Below are 15,547 nucleotides of genomic sequence, written 5' to 3'. Positions count from 1 at the left end.
TGTTCAAATGAGGGCGGGGGTGGGGGCACATATGTGCAGCGCTCTGAGTTCTTCCAAAGTGTTAGTCAATAGGCCTAAAGAGTATCTTAAGCCGAGGGTGCCTGGGCGGCTCAGTGGGTTAAATTGTCTGACTCTGGATTTCGACTCAGGTCATGATCTCACGGTTTGTGGGTTCACGCTTCAACTCTGGACTCTGCGCTGAGAGTGCGGAACCTTCTTGGGATTCTCTCCCTCTCCCTCTCTCTCTGCCCCTCCTCTGCTCTCTCTCTCTCTCTCTCAAAATAAATAACCAAAGTTAAGAAAAAAGAGTATCTTAAGCCAGAAGAACCAAATTAACCACTCAAGCAATCAATCTGACGGGTGATTCTTATATTAATTTCACAACTAGAGACCCTTGAAATTCATCTGTCGCTTTTGTATCCTCGAGTTTAATCATCATGATAATTGTGAAGGGGACTCTGGCAAGTTTGATCATTCCCCGCTTCACAGAGGAAGAAACTAAAGCCCACAGCGATGACAGGATCTGCAGAGTAGCCCCTCTGTGAGTGGGCAGGAGAATCTTCTAGATCTGGCTGACATCAGCTGCAGCTGAACAAATCAACCTACTTTTTTTTTTTTTCCTAATAAGCACAGATGTAAGTAAGCCCAGGCCCAGACTCTTGGCAAAACAGAAACGCAAAGGTCACTACCTGGATGATGTGGCAGGAAAACCACCTCTTGTCTCCTCTTCTGCAAAGCCTGCCGAGACTTTTGTCACAGCTGTGTCCCTCCATCAGGCTTCTGAGGGAATGATACCAGTCCCACCGATTCCCACCTTGACTGCTCTCGGCCACAAAGGCCCGTCCCAGGGCAGCAGCCAGGCCCCAGGGTCATGCAGGAACCCCGAGCATGGGTGCCCTCTGTGCACTTGGCTCCCTAGACACCCCACTCCTCCTCCACCCTCACCCTGACCTCTTCCCTGCCCTCCCCAAACTTCTTCCACTCAAGGAGAGTAGAGCTCATACAAGAGAGCACAGCTTTCCCATCACCCTGACATTCCTTTGGTGAGTGTGAACCGGCCACCCACCCAGTTTTTACCCATGGAACATGGAGCCTTTCATCTGACTGCTTCCCTGAACCCCCTTTCCCACCGTGGACACCTCGGGCCCTTGCGATAGACACTGACCTTGCTAACCTTTGTTTGACCAGAACAAATATGGGCCTCTACACAAATGTTGAGGGCTACTGTATGCAGAAGAATCCCAAACTGGGAAATTACCCAAATGTTCGTACAAAGGAGAAGGGGCAGATGAATTTTGGTGCATTTATGCAATGGGACACCTCAGGAATTGGAAAACAAGACACTGTTGGCCCAGTGACAGGTGGAGATCTCAAAACCCTCCCGTCGAGAGAAGGAAGCAGAACGAGCCACAGTGTGATTCCTTTTGTATGCATCCCATCGGGAGGAGGTTCATAACCCGCAGAAAGAGTCTGTGGTGACGGAAATCAGGGCTGTGGCAGGAGGGCGCCTTTCCCGGAGTGATGGAAACATTCTACGTCTTCACCGGAGTGGTGGTCACGCGGCTACCCGCAACCGTCAAAATTTACCACTCAAGGCAATTTTGTTCTGTGTAGAAATCGTACTTGTTGCATAGAAGTTGTCCTTCAATGTGAAATTTTGATAGTCTTTTAAAAAAAAACAACAAAACACTGGTCAAACTATTGTACAAATGCCACACATACTCCTTCAGTTAGGCTCCCTGAGACCCGGAGCCAGCTCCAAGCCTCTTTTCTATCACCGCATTTGCATTTGACCCTGAAATTGAGTCTCCCTATAGATCTGAGTCCTCTGGGAGGGTAGGGTCTGGGCCTGGCCCAGTGTCTAGCCCAGGCAGGCATCTGTCAGATGCCAAGAGCCCCAGGGATTCTCCCATGACGGTAGGGGCACGGGGGGGAGGAAGCAGCCACCAAGAATTCTGCAGAGAAAACAGATTTCCATGCGGCTGGAAAGTCAGGTAAGGCCTTTCCTGTGGCTTTGAGGCTTCTCCAGAGGCCGCAGGGCCTGGCCGGGTTTTGCACACTTGGCTGAACTTTAAAGTGACTAAGGATAATGTTTGGGGTTTGCTGACCCTGCAGAGCATGAAACCAGAACACGGAGAAGCGACAGTGGGGAGAACACCACCACTCAGTTTGGGGAAATGAGGAAGAAGAGCTTATACCCTTTCCTGCTCCCAAGGAAAGGAAAAAGAGAAGGAGTAAGAAAAGTTTCAAAGAACTTTGGGGCTGAAGCCGTAGGTGTCCGTGTACACACTAGTCTAAATGAATTTCTTTCCCTGCTGAATAAATCAGCTCGTGAAACTATTCACTGCGCAAGGGGAAGGCACAGGGCAAGGCCCCGGGTGGGGGACAAAATGTCAGGTGGGCTCCAGCACAGAGGGAGGTGGTACCAAAAATCCAAGTTTGATTTGCTCAAGCAGCATGAGATGCTGGTTTTGCAGATGCGAAGCACAGGTGGCCCCCGGAAGAGACCCAGACACAAAGGAAAAAGGCAGAGGCTTAGGCACCCTGTAGCTGGGGGATCTCCCTGTGGGCGTGGCTAGTTCTGACCCGGTTCCCTAGGCACCTGCCCTGGCCTCCCCTGGGCAGGGCAGCACCAGGCGGTGGGGGTGGGGGTGGGGGTGGGGGTGGGGGTGGGGGTGGGGGTGGGAATGGAGGTGGTGGGGGGAAGATGGGGGGGTGGGGGTGCAGGGGGAGGGGGATAGATTGCTAAAAAAAAGTCTCTTCCTTCATAAAACGGAACGATCTCCTTGTAAAGACAAGATAGACACGACGAGATTTAAATCAATCCAAGAAAAGAAACGGAAGAGGGGTCATCAAGAAATATGGGATTCATTGCAAAGTGATGGATATAGAATATGAGGGCGAGAATCAGGTAGTCCTGTCCAGACCCACAGACTGGAATGTGTGCAGGGAACAGACTGGTAACAGAAATCAGGGACTTGAGCCAAGTTGCATAAAGTGGCCAGGAGGGCTCAGCACTTCCTCAAACAAATATGCCTTCTCCCGTTTTACTCAACACCCCGGTTTTTCAGTCAGTCTTCTGCTTTCCCCCTTTTGATGGAGACGCGGCTCCTAAGAAACATTTTCCATCACAAAAAAAAAATCCCAACAGTGCATGGTGGATGGTGAAGGGCAAATGGTGCTCATCCTTGGCGGCCAAGAGACAACAGGGAGGGACAGGGGTGGTGGCAGCCTGCAGGGTCAGGCCCAGTGGAAGGGGAGCCCCCGGGGAACACCAGCTGATTTGGGCAGTTTTATCACATCTTCTTATCACGTCTTCCTTTTTAAGGGATGCCTGATAGCCCGATTCTGTGTGAAATCTCTGAATTTTTAAATGGGGGCCTCCCCTGGCCATTAGTTTGACCTCCTTTTGAGACAATCTAATTTGATTTCAGAGATGAAATCTCTATTTCAACTGCAGTTTTGCTGGAAGGGTGGAACATTACGAGGTCTCTGAACACCAGCTAGGCTGTCCTCCTCCTCGGAGTCTAGGTGCAGAAATGCAAACTCCACATTCTACATCTGGTGGCATTCCAGCATCTCCCTAAGATGTCGGCATGTTCCTGGAGTAAGAAAGAGGGGATGTCTTCTCTGCATGCTCAACGAATAGTAGGCAAATGAGTGAACATATTCATTTCGATGGGAAACTCAGCCCCACAGCACCAGCAGTACACAGCCCCACAGCACAGCAATAAGTCACTTACCCCAGGGATTCATAAATTCACGAGGATTTCCAGAATATTTTGAGGGAATATGAACATTGTTTATATTCATGCCACCTCCTCAACTGTTCGTGTTCTCCCTCATCTCCATTACCCTTGGTTTCTCTGCTGTCTGCATAGCCTGGGGCCTCTGAGATGTCCACCATCTTGGAAGTAGGACGACTCAACCCTCCTGTCAGTGGTACCCATCAACAAGCAGGCCCAGAGAGATCTGGGAAACCTTACTAAGGAGTTTTCTCAGGGAGAGGCAATTCCTTTCCCAAGAGGAATTCTTGGATCAGCTATTTAGACAGTAAAAAAAAAAAAAAAAAAATGTTGTTTCTGCTTTTTACAAATTAAAATAAGATGAACATACGGTGTTGCATTAGTTTCAGGTGTACAATACAATGACTCAACGATTTTATACATTACCCAGTGCTCATCACAAATAAGTACACTCTTAATCTCCTTCACCTGTTTCACACATTCCCCCCTCCCACCTCTCCTCTGGTAATCATCAGTTCTTTACAGTTAAGAGTTTGTTTTTTGGATTGTCTCTTTCTCTTTGTTTGTTTTGTTTCTTTCTTTTTAATTTTTTTTTAAATTTTGCTTATACATTTTTTTAATGTTTATTTATTTTTGAGATAGACAGAGACAGAATGTGAGTGGGTCAGGGGCAGAGAGAGAGGGAGGCACAGAATCCGAAGCAGGCTCCAGGCTCCAAGCTGTCAGCACAGAGCCCGACGCGGGGCTCGAACTCATGAGCTGTGAGATCATGACCTGAGCCGATGTCGGACGCCCAACCAACTGAGCCACCCAGGCGCCCCTAAAAAATTTTTTTTAATGTTTATTTATTTATTTTGAGTGAGAGAGAGAAAGAGAGACAGCATGAGTGGGGGAGAGGTGAAGAAAGAGGAGAGAGAGAATCCCAAGCAGGCTTCATGCCATAAGCACAGAGCCCAACATGGGGCTCAAACTCACATAACTGTAAGATCATGACCTGAGCCGAGATTAAGAGTCAGACGCTTAATTGACTGAGCTACTCAGGCACTCCTGTTTGTTTTGTTTCTTAAATTCCACACATGAGTGAAATCATATGATATTTGTCTTTCTTTGACTGACTTATTTCACTTAGCATTATACCCTTTATATCCATTCATGTTGCAAATGGCAAAGTATTATTCTTTTTAATGGCTAATTCATATTCCATTATATATACATATATATTCCTATCTATCTACTTATCTATGCCACTTCTTTATCCATTCATCTATAAATAGATACTTGGGCTGCTTCCATATCTTGGCTATTATAAATAATGTTGCAGTAAACATAGGGGTGTGTATATCTTTTCGAACTAGTGTTTTCATTTTCTTTGGGTAAATACCCCATAGTAGAATCACAGAATCATATAGCAATTCAATTTTCAATTTTGTGAGGGACTTCCATAATGTTTTCTACAGGGACCACACCAATTTGCATTTCCCTCAACAGTACCTCGGGGTTCTTTCTGTTTGTCCCCACCCACACTTGTTATTCCTTATCTTTTTTTTTTTTTTTCAACGTTTATTTATTTTTGGGACAGAGAGAGACAGAGCATGAACGGGGGAGGGGCAGAGAGAGAGGGAGACACAGAATCGGAAACAGGCTCCAGGCTCTGAGCCATCAGCCCAGAGCCCGACGCGGGGCTCGAACTCACGGACCGCGAGATCGCGACCTGGCTGAAGTCGGACGCTTAACCGACTGCGCCACCCAGGCGCCCCCCTTATCTTTTTGATAGTAGCCCTTCTGACGGGTCTGAGGTGATATCTCATTGTGGGTTTGATTGGCATTTCCCTGATGATGAGCAATGTAACAGTAGCTGATAAACTTGTTTTTGGGCTTATATCATTCTTTCCCATTTTTGGTCCTCTTCCCAGTGAGGTAGGTTGATAAAAACAAAAGAGAAGATAAGCTCCAGACATAAGACATAAGCAATCAGACAACTGATGTGAAATCATACAACTTGCACACTAGACAGCCAAACCTCGAAAGCAGGGCTTTTGAGTACAGTTCCCATATGTGTTGCATTTGGGGCAAGACAATCAAAACAATTGCTTCAAATTATGGTCCTCACCTCATGCCAATGTTCTCTAAGTTAGACTGTGAATGGCAGGAGGAAGAGCTTGGGCAGCGTTCACAAGCAAGGAGTGGACTTCTGCTATTGCGTATGGATCTGGACCCCATGAATCAATGATGCGGAGATGATAAAAGCTGACCCTGGGTCATCAGGTAGATGTCTCCAAGGTGCAAGGAGATTGACGATGCTCCTTTGTTGAAGTGATTCATTCATTATCTTTTCTGGTGTTGGATGTTAATAGTGGATACTATACTGCTACCCAGGCTCCGTGTCTACTTATCTCCCAAGTGTGTTCATTTCCTAGAGCTGCCATAACAAAATACCACAAAGTAGGGAGTTCAAAACACAAGAAATGTATTCTGTCAGAGTTCTAGAAGCTGGAAATCTGGAAATCTGAAATCAAGGTGTCAGTAGAGGCATGCTCCTTCTAAAGCCTCAATGGAAGAATGCTTTCTTGCCTCTTCCTAGCTTCTAGTGGGGCCAGCCATTCTTGGTGATCCTTGGCACTGGTAATCACTGTCTCCATCCTTCTCCTTCTGTTTCCTCCGTGTCTCCAAATCACCCACTCTTTATAAGGACACCAGTCATTTAGTTTAGGGCCCAACTGAGTCCAGTATGACCTCATCTTAACTACTAACTACATCTGCAAAACCCTATTCCCAAACAAGGTCATCTGAGGTTCCATTTTAGGGTCACTGTTGATCTCAATAGAGTGGTGTTTATCTGCTTATATCTGTCTGATAATAACAGGAAAGGCAAATTCAGAAGTATCTAGAATCTGCATTTTGGAGAGGAACTCTTGTCCAAAGATTGGTTATCTTAAATAGCATTCAAGATCCGAAGTCTACTGACTTTCTGGGCATTAAGCCAGACTTCTCTTCTTGGGGTTTAACTTTGGCTTGATTTATTAGCTCCAAACATTTATATTTAAGTTAGAAAGAAATATTTCTCACTCAGCAACACTGAGATGAGGTAGTTAGCCTCAATGTTAGCTTCCAAAGGCGTTCTGGAAGGCTAGAAGACATCTCTCCATCTTTCTCTTACCAAAAACCCACAATGGCCTTGCTTACATTTAATTTTTATTTTAAATGCAGAAACAAGGAAACAATATATGCTAATCACATGTTACCAACTCCATAGTCAATAAAGTGATTTTATTGTATGAGACTTAAGTTCTATGAACATATGTTATGACATGAAGACATCATGAGAAAAATGTTTACAAATAAACACGTGCTAAAACTCCTCTTCTCAAGATACATAAACCCAAATCATTTTTTAAGTATGAACAATGGAGAGACTAGACTTTGGCACTTCTGATCCTCAGTGACTTCCATTCACTTCCTCTTCTTTCCCCTCTGTAGGGGACTCTGCTTTTCTTCATCCTTGTGTTACTTCTCTCATTATTTCCTCTTACCATTCCTACCTTTGTGGGAGTTTAAAGAAATGAAGGAAACAGCTTGGCTGCCACTGCACCTCAATCTCCTTCCATCTCTCCTGAGAAATTCCTAGCTGGATACCAAGTTCCAGATGTTGGATTGAGCACAGGCTGTAACTTCCCTTCTTCCTCACTACATATGAAAAATATTTTAAAATATATTTGTAAGCACACAGCAATGCACAAAAACAAGAAAAGGAAATCTCTGTAGACAGGAAGCAAGCACTGTCCCTCCACAACAAAGGCAGAAGGAAGCCCACCCTGTGAGTGTGAGCCTGCCCCACATTCCTACAATGGACATGGTCTAGAGCAAGGCCAAACACTTGGGGCAGGGATGGGAGCCTCCATCCCAAGTCAGCAGAAAGACTGGGGGTCCAAATTAAGCTGCCCACCCAGGACTGGCAGAAAACTGCCCATATGTGGCTGGGGCAGGATCATGGCTTCCACATGTTGTGGGAGCCCAGAGTCCTGCTCCTGCCAGGTCTCCTGCCACAAGGGGATGATCTCACCATACAGCTTCATATCCCACAGAAGAAAGGGAGAGGCCACCCAAGAAAGACCAGCAACACGAAGGACAGGCAGCAAGCACCAATGAGGCCAACTTCCAACTGAAAGAAGTATTTCTATATCTTCAAGGAGGTAAAGGAAGAAATGGCTCCATCAAACAGGAATGGATGGTTATAGAAATAACAAATGAGTAAGTTTGGCAATGAGAAATAGTGCTGCTGAAACAAAAATTCAATAAGAGAGTTGAATCCTAGTACAGTTCAAAAGTGAGTTCATGAAATAGGAGATCAAACTGAAGGAATCTTCTAGAATGGATCACAAGGAAACAACGAAAAAGAAAATATGAAAGAAAAGTTAAGGGACATGGAGAATAAATTTAGATCTTTACGCAGTGAGTTCTAGAGATAGAAGATAGAGAGGAGTCTTGAGGGATAGTGTTTGAAAAGTATGCCTAAGATTTTTCCAGAAGAAAGGAGAGATGCCTTAGTCCTTGGGGGAAAAAAAACACAAAAAACATCTCACAAAGTGCCAAGTAGAATACATGCTGTTAAAAATCCACACTTGGATACATTTTTGTAAACATTTGGAACAAAGAATTGTAAAGAGAAAAATCTGAAAATCTATGAAACCAAGAGAGGGACAGCAATGGACACACACACACACACACACACACACATTCAGGCCACACAAAATTTCCTTCAGACATGCACATTTTAAAAGTAAACAATCCCTTTGTCTCCAACATGGATCTTTAGGCAAACATTTTATAATTTTAACCAGCATCTCTTGTAGTTTCTGGGTCTCAGTGGGAGCAGGGAACCAGCAGCCTGTTCGGGTACTTCTTAGCCTTTCTGTGAATCACCCACTTGTATATAAAAATTCCTACCTCAGGGCGCCTGGGTGGCTCAGTCGGTTGAGCGTCCGACTTCAGCTCAGGTCACGATCTCGCGGTCCGTGAGTTCGAGCCCCGCGTCGGGCTCTGGGCTGACGGCTCAGAGCCTGGAGCCTGCTTCGGATTCTGTGTCTCCCTCTCTCTCTGCCCCTCCCCCATTCATGCTCTGTCTCTCTCTGTCTCAAAAATAAATAAATGTTAAAAAAAAAATTTTTAAATTCCTACCTCCTTTTCCCAACAACCTCAGGAGAAATCACATTTGCTTTCCTCGGGCTCTCAGGACTAAAGGACATCTTTTGAAACTGAGAAAATAAGTAAATATTCCTTGAATTGCTCTTTCACTAAAAACATTTTCCCTCAAACGTCCCAAACACATTTCTCTTTTCTGTTCTGCCCTGAGATCCTTGAATATATTTCTGAAGAAAAATATCCTGCAAATAATATTTTTAGAAAGTGTCCTCTTATTTTCTCCTGCTGTTTGCTCTATAGCAGAGTATGGCATGGGTTCTGTAAACAACCCAAGAAATTTTAAATTGAAATAAAGGATAAATTTTAAATGTCATTCTTTTTCTTAGATTCTGTGACCTTTTGTCCTAATCATTATAGCTAAAATGATATATCCTCCATGAAATAGAGTAAGTGTTCAAGGAATAGAACAGACCTAATATTTTAACTCTAATACTGAAGGCTTTAGACACTTTCCAGGAAACATATTTTGTTATGGGGCTTGTATCTCATCTTTTAATGATGGACTAAGCAAAAGGGAGGTTAAGGAATGCAATACCAAAGGGAGTCATAAAGGCAATAACCTCCCAAGTTAAGCTGTCTGGAGGGGTCCCTCCTTAGCTATCCCACCCTTCTTGGGATCTACTAGAAGACATCATGGACATGATCATGACCATGGGGAGGCCATTCCAGGAGGAATGAGGATTCAGCATCCACAGACACCCTCACAACCACCTCCCAACCTCCACGTGCTCCTCCTAACGAAAGTCCAGGTAGTATTGGCTGTACCCACCTCAGCTTGCAGGCACATCTAGCAGCCTTGCTGGACAGCTCCACAGGGTATTTGTATGATGGCCAAGTGAAGCGCTTCAGTGGGAAGACAGCATCGGGACACAAACTTGACAAGGTGACAACTCTCAGTTGTCAGAATAAACAGACATTTTAGGTGTAGCCCCGTGCGCACCCTGCATTAGGTGCCCAACATGTATTTGTAGAATTGGTCATTTAATTAGTGAATGTGGGGCAAGTTCCAGGAGTGGGGAGCTCCTACTTGGACTGAAAAGCACACTTGTTCAGTCATCCCTGAGAGTCATTGGAAGTATGCAAGGGGTGTGGCAAAGCATGCTGGGGTGGAGAGGAGATTCACCGGAGATTACCACCACACTGTCCTCCTGCAGAGGAGTCCCAGCCAGCACACCCCTGGAAATGGACCTCTGGTGGCCTTCAGCTCAAACAGCACTGGAAATAGCAATGGGTCTTTAGGGGCATCAGAAGTCTTAGCAGTAGGGGTCACTCTAAGGGACTGAAGCAAAAGAAAGTTTGGGAATTATGGCCCTCACCTGGGAGGTGAGACAGCTGTGAGTACAGGCAGACATGACATATAGATGGGGACTCCCAGACCTGGCAGCACTGGGGGTTGAGGGCATGTATCAATCAGTCAGAGTTCAGGTGCATAAAAATGAAAATGCCCCAGCTATTTTCAACAAAAAGAGGATTTGACATCAGGAATTGGGAGTTGGTGGACTCCTTGAGAGGTCTGGAAGAACAGGATGACTCCAGGAACAACAGCAGATGGGCCCACTGGAGAGCACTGGTTCCTCTGCTAAGGAAATGGGCATCAAGAGGTCAGCACTGGAGTGGTAGAGGTCAAGAACACATCGTCAGCCTGCTGTCCAGCATTTGGGGAACCACTGTAATGGTGGCCAGACCCACATCACCAGAACTCCTGGGAGCTGCAGCTGAGGCCACAGGCAGGCAGCCCCCACCTCACTGCTACCTTCCAAATCATGGGAGTTCATCAGCATGAACCATCCAGAACCCTAGCTGCAAGAGAGTCCGTCAAAGGTATTTTCTACCTTTCTAGACCCTGCCATTCAAGAAGACACACAAAAAGTAAAGTGGGATGGAATCTGAACACCAAATCCCCATACCCACCATGCAATTGGGGTGTTGGGTTTGGAAGGGGGTTTTAAGTCAAGGAATAGAGGTCTTAAAATCATGGATGGAAGTGAAACCACGACAATCTTCCGTGTTACCATTAATGGGACTACTTGGCTTTTCTCTTAACCTCTTGATTTTGTGGGCTATGGAAAAGTGGAGATGGTCCCTACCTTAGAAAACTATTTTGATGATTTATTAAGATAAATTCATTAAGATAAAATAACTAAAAAGTACATCGCAAGCAATAGCAATTACAATGATAGTAATTGTAGGTGGGGGAGGGGGGAAAGCCTCTTTCCTCTAATGAGTCGGAAATCTATCCTCTTGGACAAATTCTAAACAGGACCCTCTTAGAGAAAGTTGAAGTAAGTAGCAGTTAGTACTTGGCATTTATGAAGATAAACATACCTGTGACTCACAGTAAAACACTGATGTATTGCTCCAACCATCACCATCCCATGGAGATTTAATTAACCTTTCACAATATCTCTGACCTACAGCCCCAATCTGCTCTTTCTTCTGAGAGCTGGCATTGTCACCTGCTATAACCAGCTGAAAGGAACAATGTGCCCATCGGTCGCACCTGCTGGAGTGTGTGCTAGGTCTCCCCATGGGGCCTGACGCCTGACCCTTCTCCAAATCCATTCCTGAGCTAATGGCCCCCACCTCTCATGGTGGCATGCACTGTCCCCTCCCGCCTCTACCCTCAAGCCAAAAGCAGCTTCCAGGTGTTGGCTTAGTCCCACAATTTCTGCAGAGAGACATGGTTAATTATATGCATGTACTAATATAATGAAGGGCTATCTTTGTTTTAGGAAAGCTATGAGAACAAATTGACCTGAGAATTGTCTTTAATGGGATTTTTAGACAGGAGCCAGAGTGCTTATACATGAGAGGGAGTCAGGGAGGAATCACGGGTGGGGGTCGGGGGTGGGTGGAGAAAAAGAGACAGAGAGAAGGAGGAAAGAAGGAAGGAAGACAAGGGAGGGAAAATTGCTCTATTCAAATCTTGTGCTTTTTATTGAGAGAAATGTCTGCCCAGAGGGGAGGAACAAGAGCAAGCCTGTTTGGAGAGATTTAGTCTGGATTTGCCACAGGGACTCTACCTGATCCATCTTGACTCAGAGTCATTTTATTTGTGGCCAGTCACAACTCGATTTCCCCTCAGTTCTCTCCAAGAACAGCCAGGGTTGGGTTTGGAGGCGAATGCACTGCTCTGACCGCCCAGTGCCAGTAAGAACAACAGACCCAGTGAAGACACAGTCAGGATCAAAGCCCCATTTCCGCCAGTGCTCAGGACTTGGGGACCTGCCAGGGTCTCCGCCTTAAGCTGTTTCTATTATGGCAGCACCACCACACCTCAGTCCTATTCTATAAATAGCCTTGGGGTTTCATAAGACAAATGCAGACTGGCGAGTTGGGAAGAATGTTCTAGAACTGGATCTGCTAGCATGCAGACAAGGTTCTTTGGGGACATGGTGACCACTCCCTCCAAGTGGCATTTCAACTGGGTTTAGCACTATTCCCCAGGAGGGGCTGGAGCTCAGTCCTGGGTAGTTGTGAAAGTGCTTTTCTGTGCTTCGAACAGAGTTTTGCTTACTTATGTCCTTGATGGTAGCACGAAGGATTTCTTTCTTTTTTTTTTTTAAGTTTATTTATTTGTTTTGAGAGAGACAGAGACAGCATGAGTCAGGGAGGGGCAGAGAGAGAAGGAGAGAGAGAGAGAATCTCAAGCAGGCTCTGCACTGTAGGAGTGGAAACCGTGAGATCATGACCTGAGCCAAAACCAAGATTTGGACGCTTAACTAACTGAGCCACCCAGGCACCCCAGCACGAAGTATCTCCATGACATTTTATGGTGCAGTGTTCTTCTTTATTTCCATTTTACCCTTTGAGGACACCAGTTTGGAGATATAGTAAGCGATTTGACAAAAATCATGCAGCCAATCCATTGCTGAGTATGGTTCTACTGTATGTTGACTCACTTGTGCAACAAACTACAAGCATCAGGGATGAGCCAGGCATGGGCTAGGGAATCCCAAGGCAGCCCCAATGCAGGAGCTGCACAGGGGGACAGAAAATGCTTTCTTGTCTGTTATGCCAGCTGTGGCAGATTTATCATTTTCCAATGTCTTTTGTCACCCTTCACTGGGAGCTTTCCATGTCTTTACTGTAGGAGACACAATATTGACCTTAATCCCACCATGAAATAGAGGCTGGCATTCATGGTATTGAGAATTAGTGTCATTCGGGATTCCAAAGCACAGAAGGAGGAACTGGGATTTGGGGTCAGCAGCAAGTGGCCAGCTTGGAAGTCTGTCTTCTTGCTGTAAGACCTTGGGGAGGTAGTTTCCCCTGAGCCCCAGTTTCCTGATCTGTAAAGTGGGGAAGTTAGAAATGCTATCTTGCAAGGAGATAAAAAATTGGAATCATGCTCAGGAAATATCTTAAAGCGTAAAGCTATATAAATAGTTATTATCAAACCAGTGCAGAGAAAGATTGGAAGTCAACCAAATAGACATTTCAGTGACTGTGAAAACCCAACACCAACTCATTAAATTTTCTCTTTAATGTTATCACGGAACTTGAGAGAGTTGCAAAGATAACATCATGGCATTACATGAGTGTGTTATATATTCAAATGATAGGTACTTACCCCCACTTTGCTGTTTAACTGCGAGTAAATCTTATTAGCAGATTCCTGTCATATGAGATGACCATAGTTGTTACGAAAGGTTTATAAAGGAAACTATAAAGCACTCAAGGAAAACTAACACTAAAGGCCAACCATGTCGTTTGAGAAGCTCTGCACACCCTTGCTTCTTGGCTTCTCTTTGTTTTGACACCTAAGCCCCTGCACTCAACTTCCTTGGTGTTTTGGCTTCCATGGCCAGTGTTCAGTTGCTTCCAGGTGAGGCCAAGATCACCCTGGTCACATGTCCCGGGATCAACATGATCCTGTGGGCCTTCTTCCAAGAGCTCTTCTTCCGCAGCCTGCAAATTCAGTGCCTGGTTTTTCAAATATGGCAGTGACCTTCCTGACCTATGCCCTTTGGAGATTCTTCACCTAGTGCTTTACAACTTCTCCCCAAGCAGAGCAAAGGAGTGTCAGATAAGATGCAGAGAAGACAGATGTCTGATGGATGGATGGTGGACAATGGTGGAAAACCGGGGCTCACATGCAAGCAGCTCTGTCCATCCACTGTGCCCACTGATCACAGCTTCCCACCTACGGCAGCTTCCCCAGAGGCAGTGAATATTATCCACAGAACGGAGGTCACGGTGGGGCAGGCAATCAAATAAGATTTTTAATATGAGCATTTCTCACCTCATCTCTGCTGGAGACTTTTCTCTTTTCTTTTCTTCTGGAGATAAACAAAACAGAAAATGAAATTTAAAGTGTGCAAGTTGTTCAGGCAAATGAAGGATTCAATTTAAACATCTCTCGTGATAAATTCATTCTCTAATTCAAACAGTCAGATCAAATGTTAGAGACCAATTCAATTTCTGTTGGAGGGAATATACCTCTCTGGCCTCCTAAGCCGTGCTCGGTCTGGAACAGCAAGACATTTCATCAAGAGGTACTTGTTGGATATTCCCTACAGCCAGGAAGTAAGGTTATTTACCCTAAAGGATGCCCAGCTTGACTGAGAGCTCTGGAGGCCGCTGAGAATTTGTATGAATTGTTCCAAAACTGGCTTTAAAAACCCTCTGGGTCTTTTATAGCTTTCAGAAGATTCTCAATGAGATTGTGTAGTCTTCCCTACTTCTGAAATGCCTGTTATAGTCTAAGTTCTGCAGGGTAGTCAAGAAGACAGAATAGAGTCCTTCAGGGACTACCATCTTGTTAAAGAATCAGCAGGATCACTTACATCAAATTCTTTCCATATCCTCTTGTATTAATCAGGGTTGTAAGAATGGAGCCCATGCTAGGTAGGTTAAGCAGAAAAGGAACTTATGAACAGGTATTAGAAAACTCATAGACTCTTCAGAGATCTGAGCCTGAAGTGTTCATAGCTGGAAAGAACTCACATGTACTTTTCTCAGCAGATTACTCCAGCAGAGACCCTATGTAGCCTCCTCTGGACACAGACTGTGGCCCACACTGTGGACCCACCAGGACCTCTGCCCTGCGGCCTCTGAAATCATGGTGTCACTTACCTAGAGTCTACTCTTGCCAGCAAATGATGTCTCTTCTTTTTTTAATGGGTGCCTGATTAGCCAAGTCAAAGTCAACACGGCTGGACCTCAGGTGCCAAGGACATTGGGAGAGATTTCACTTGTGTTAAAGTTCCAGCTTCTACCAAGGGAAGGCTGGATTCATTGCAATGCTCCTCAAATACAGGAAACTGCTTAATATTGTGGCACCCACAAAAAGACAAATGTTTATCACTCTACTACAATAATGCTAGCCGATGCCCTCATTATTTCACATCTAGTTTAATGTGATAGGCTTCTGGGGCGCCTGGGTGGCGCAGTCAGTTAAGTGTCCGACTTCAGCCAGGTCACGATCTTGCGGTCCGTGAGTTCGAGCCCCGCGTCGGGCTCTGGGCTCATGGCTCAGAGCCTGGAGCCTGTTTCCGATTCTGTGTCTCCCTCTCTCTCTGCCCCTCCCCCGTTCATGCTCTGTCTCTCTGTCCCAAAAATAAATAAACGTTGAAAAAAAAATTAATGTGATAGGCTTC

The sequence above is a fragment of the Lynx canadensis genome, chromosome D2 (genome assembly GCF_007474595.2).
Source record: "Lynx canadensis isolate LIC74 chromosome D2, mLynCan4.pri.v2, whole genome shotgun sequence".
NCBI lineage: Eukaryota > Metazoa > Chordata > Mammalia > Carnivora > Felidae > Lynx > Lynx canadensis.
The sequence above is the reverse complement of the archived record's forward strand: the minus strand, read 5'-3'. Positions refer to the sequence as shown.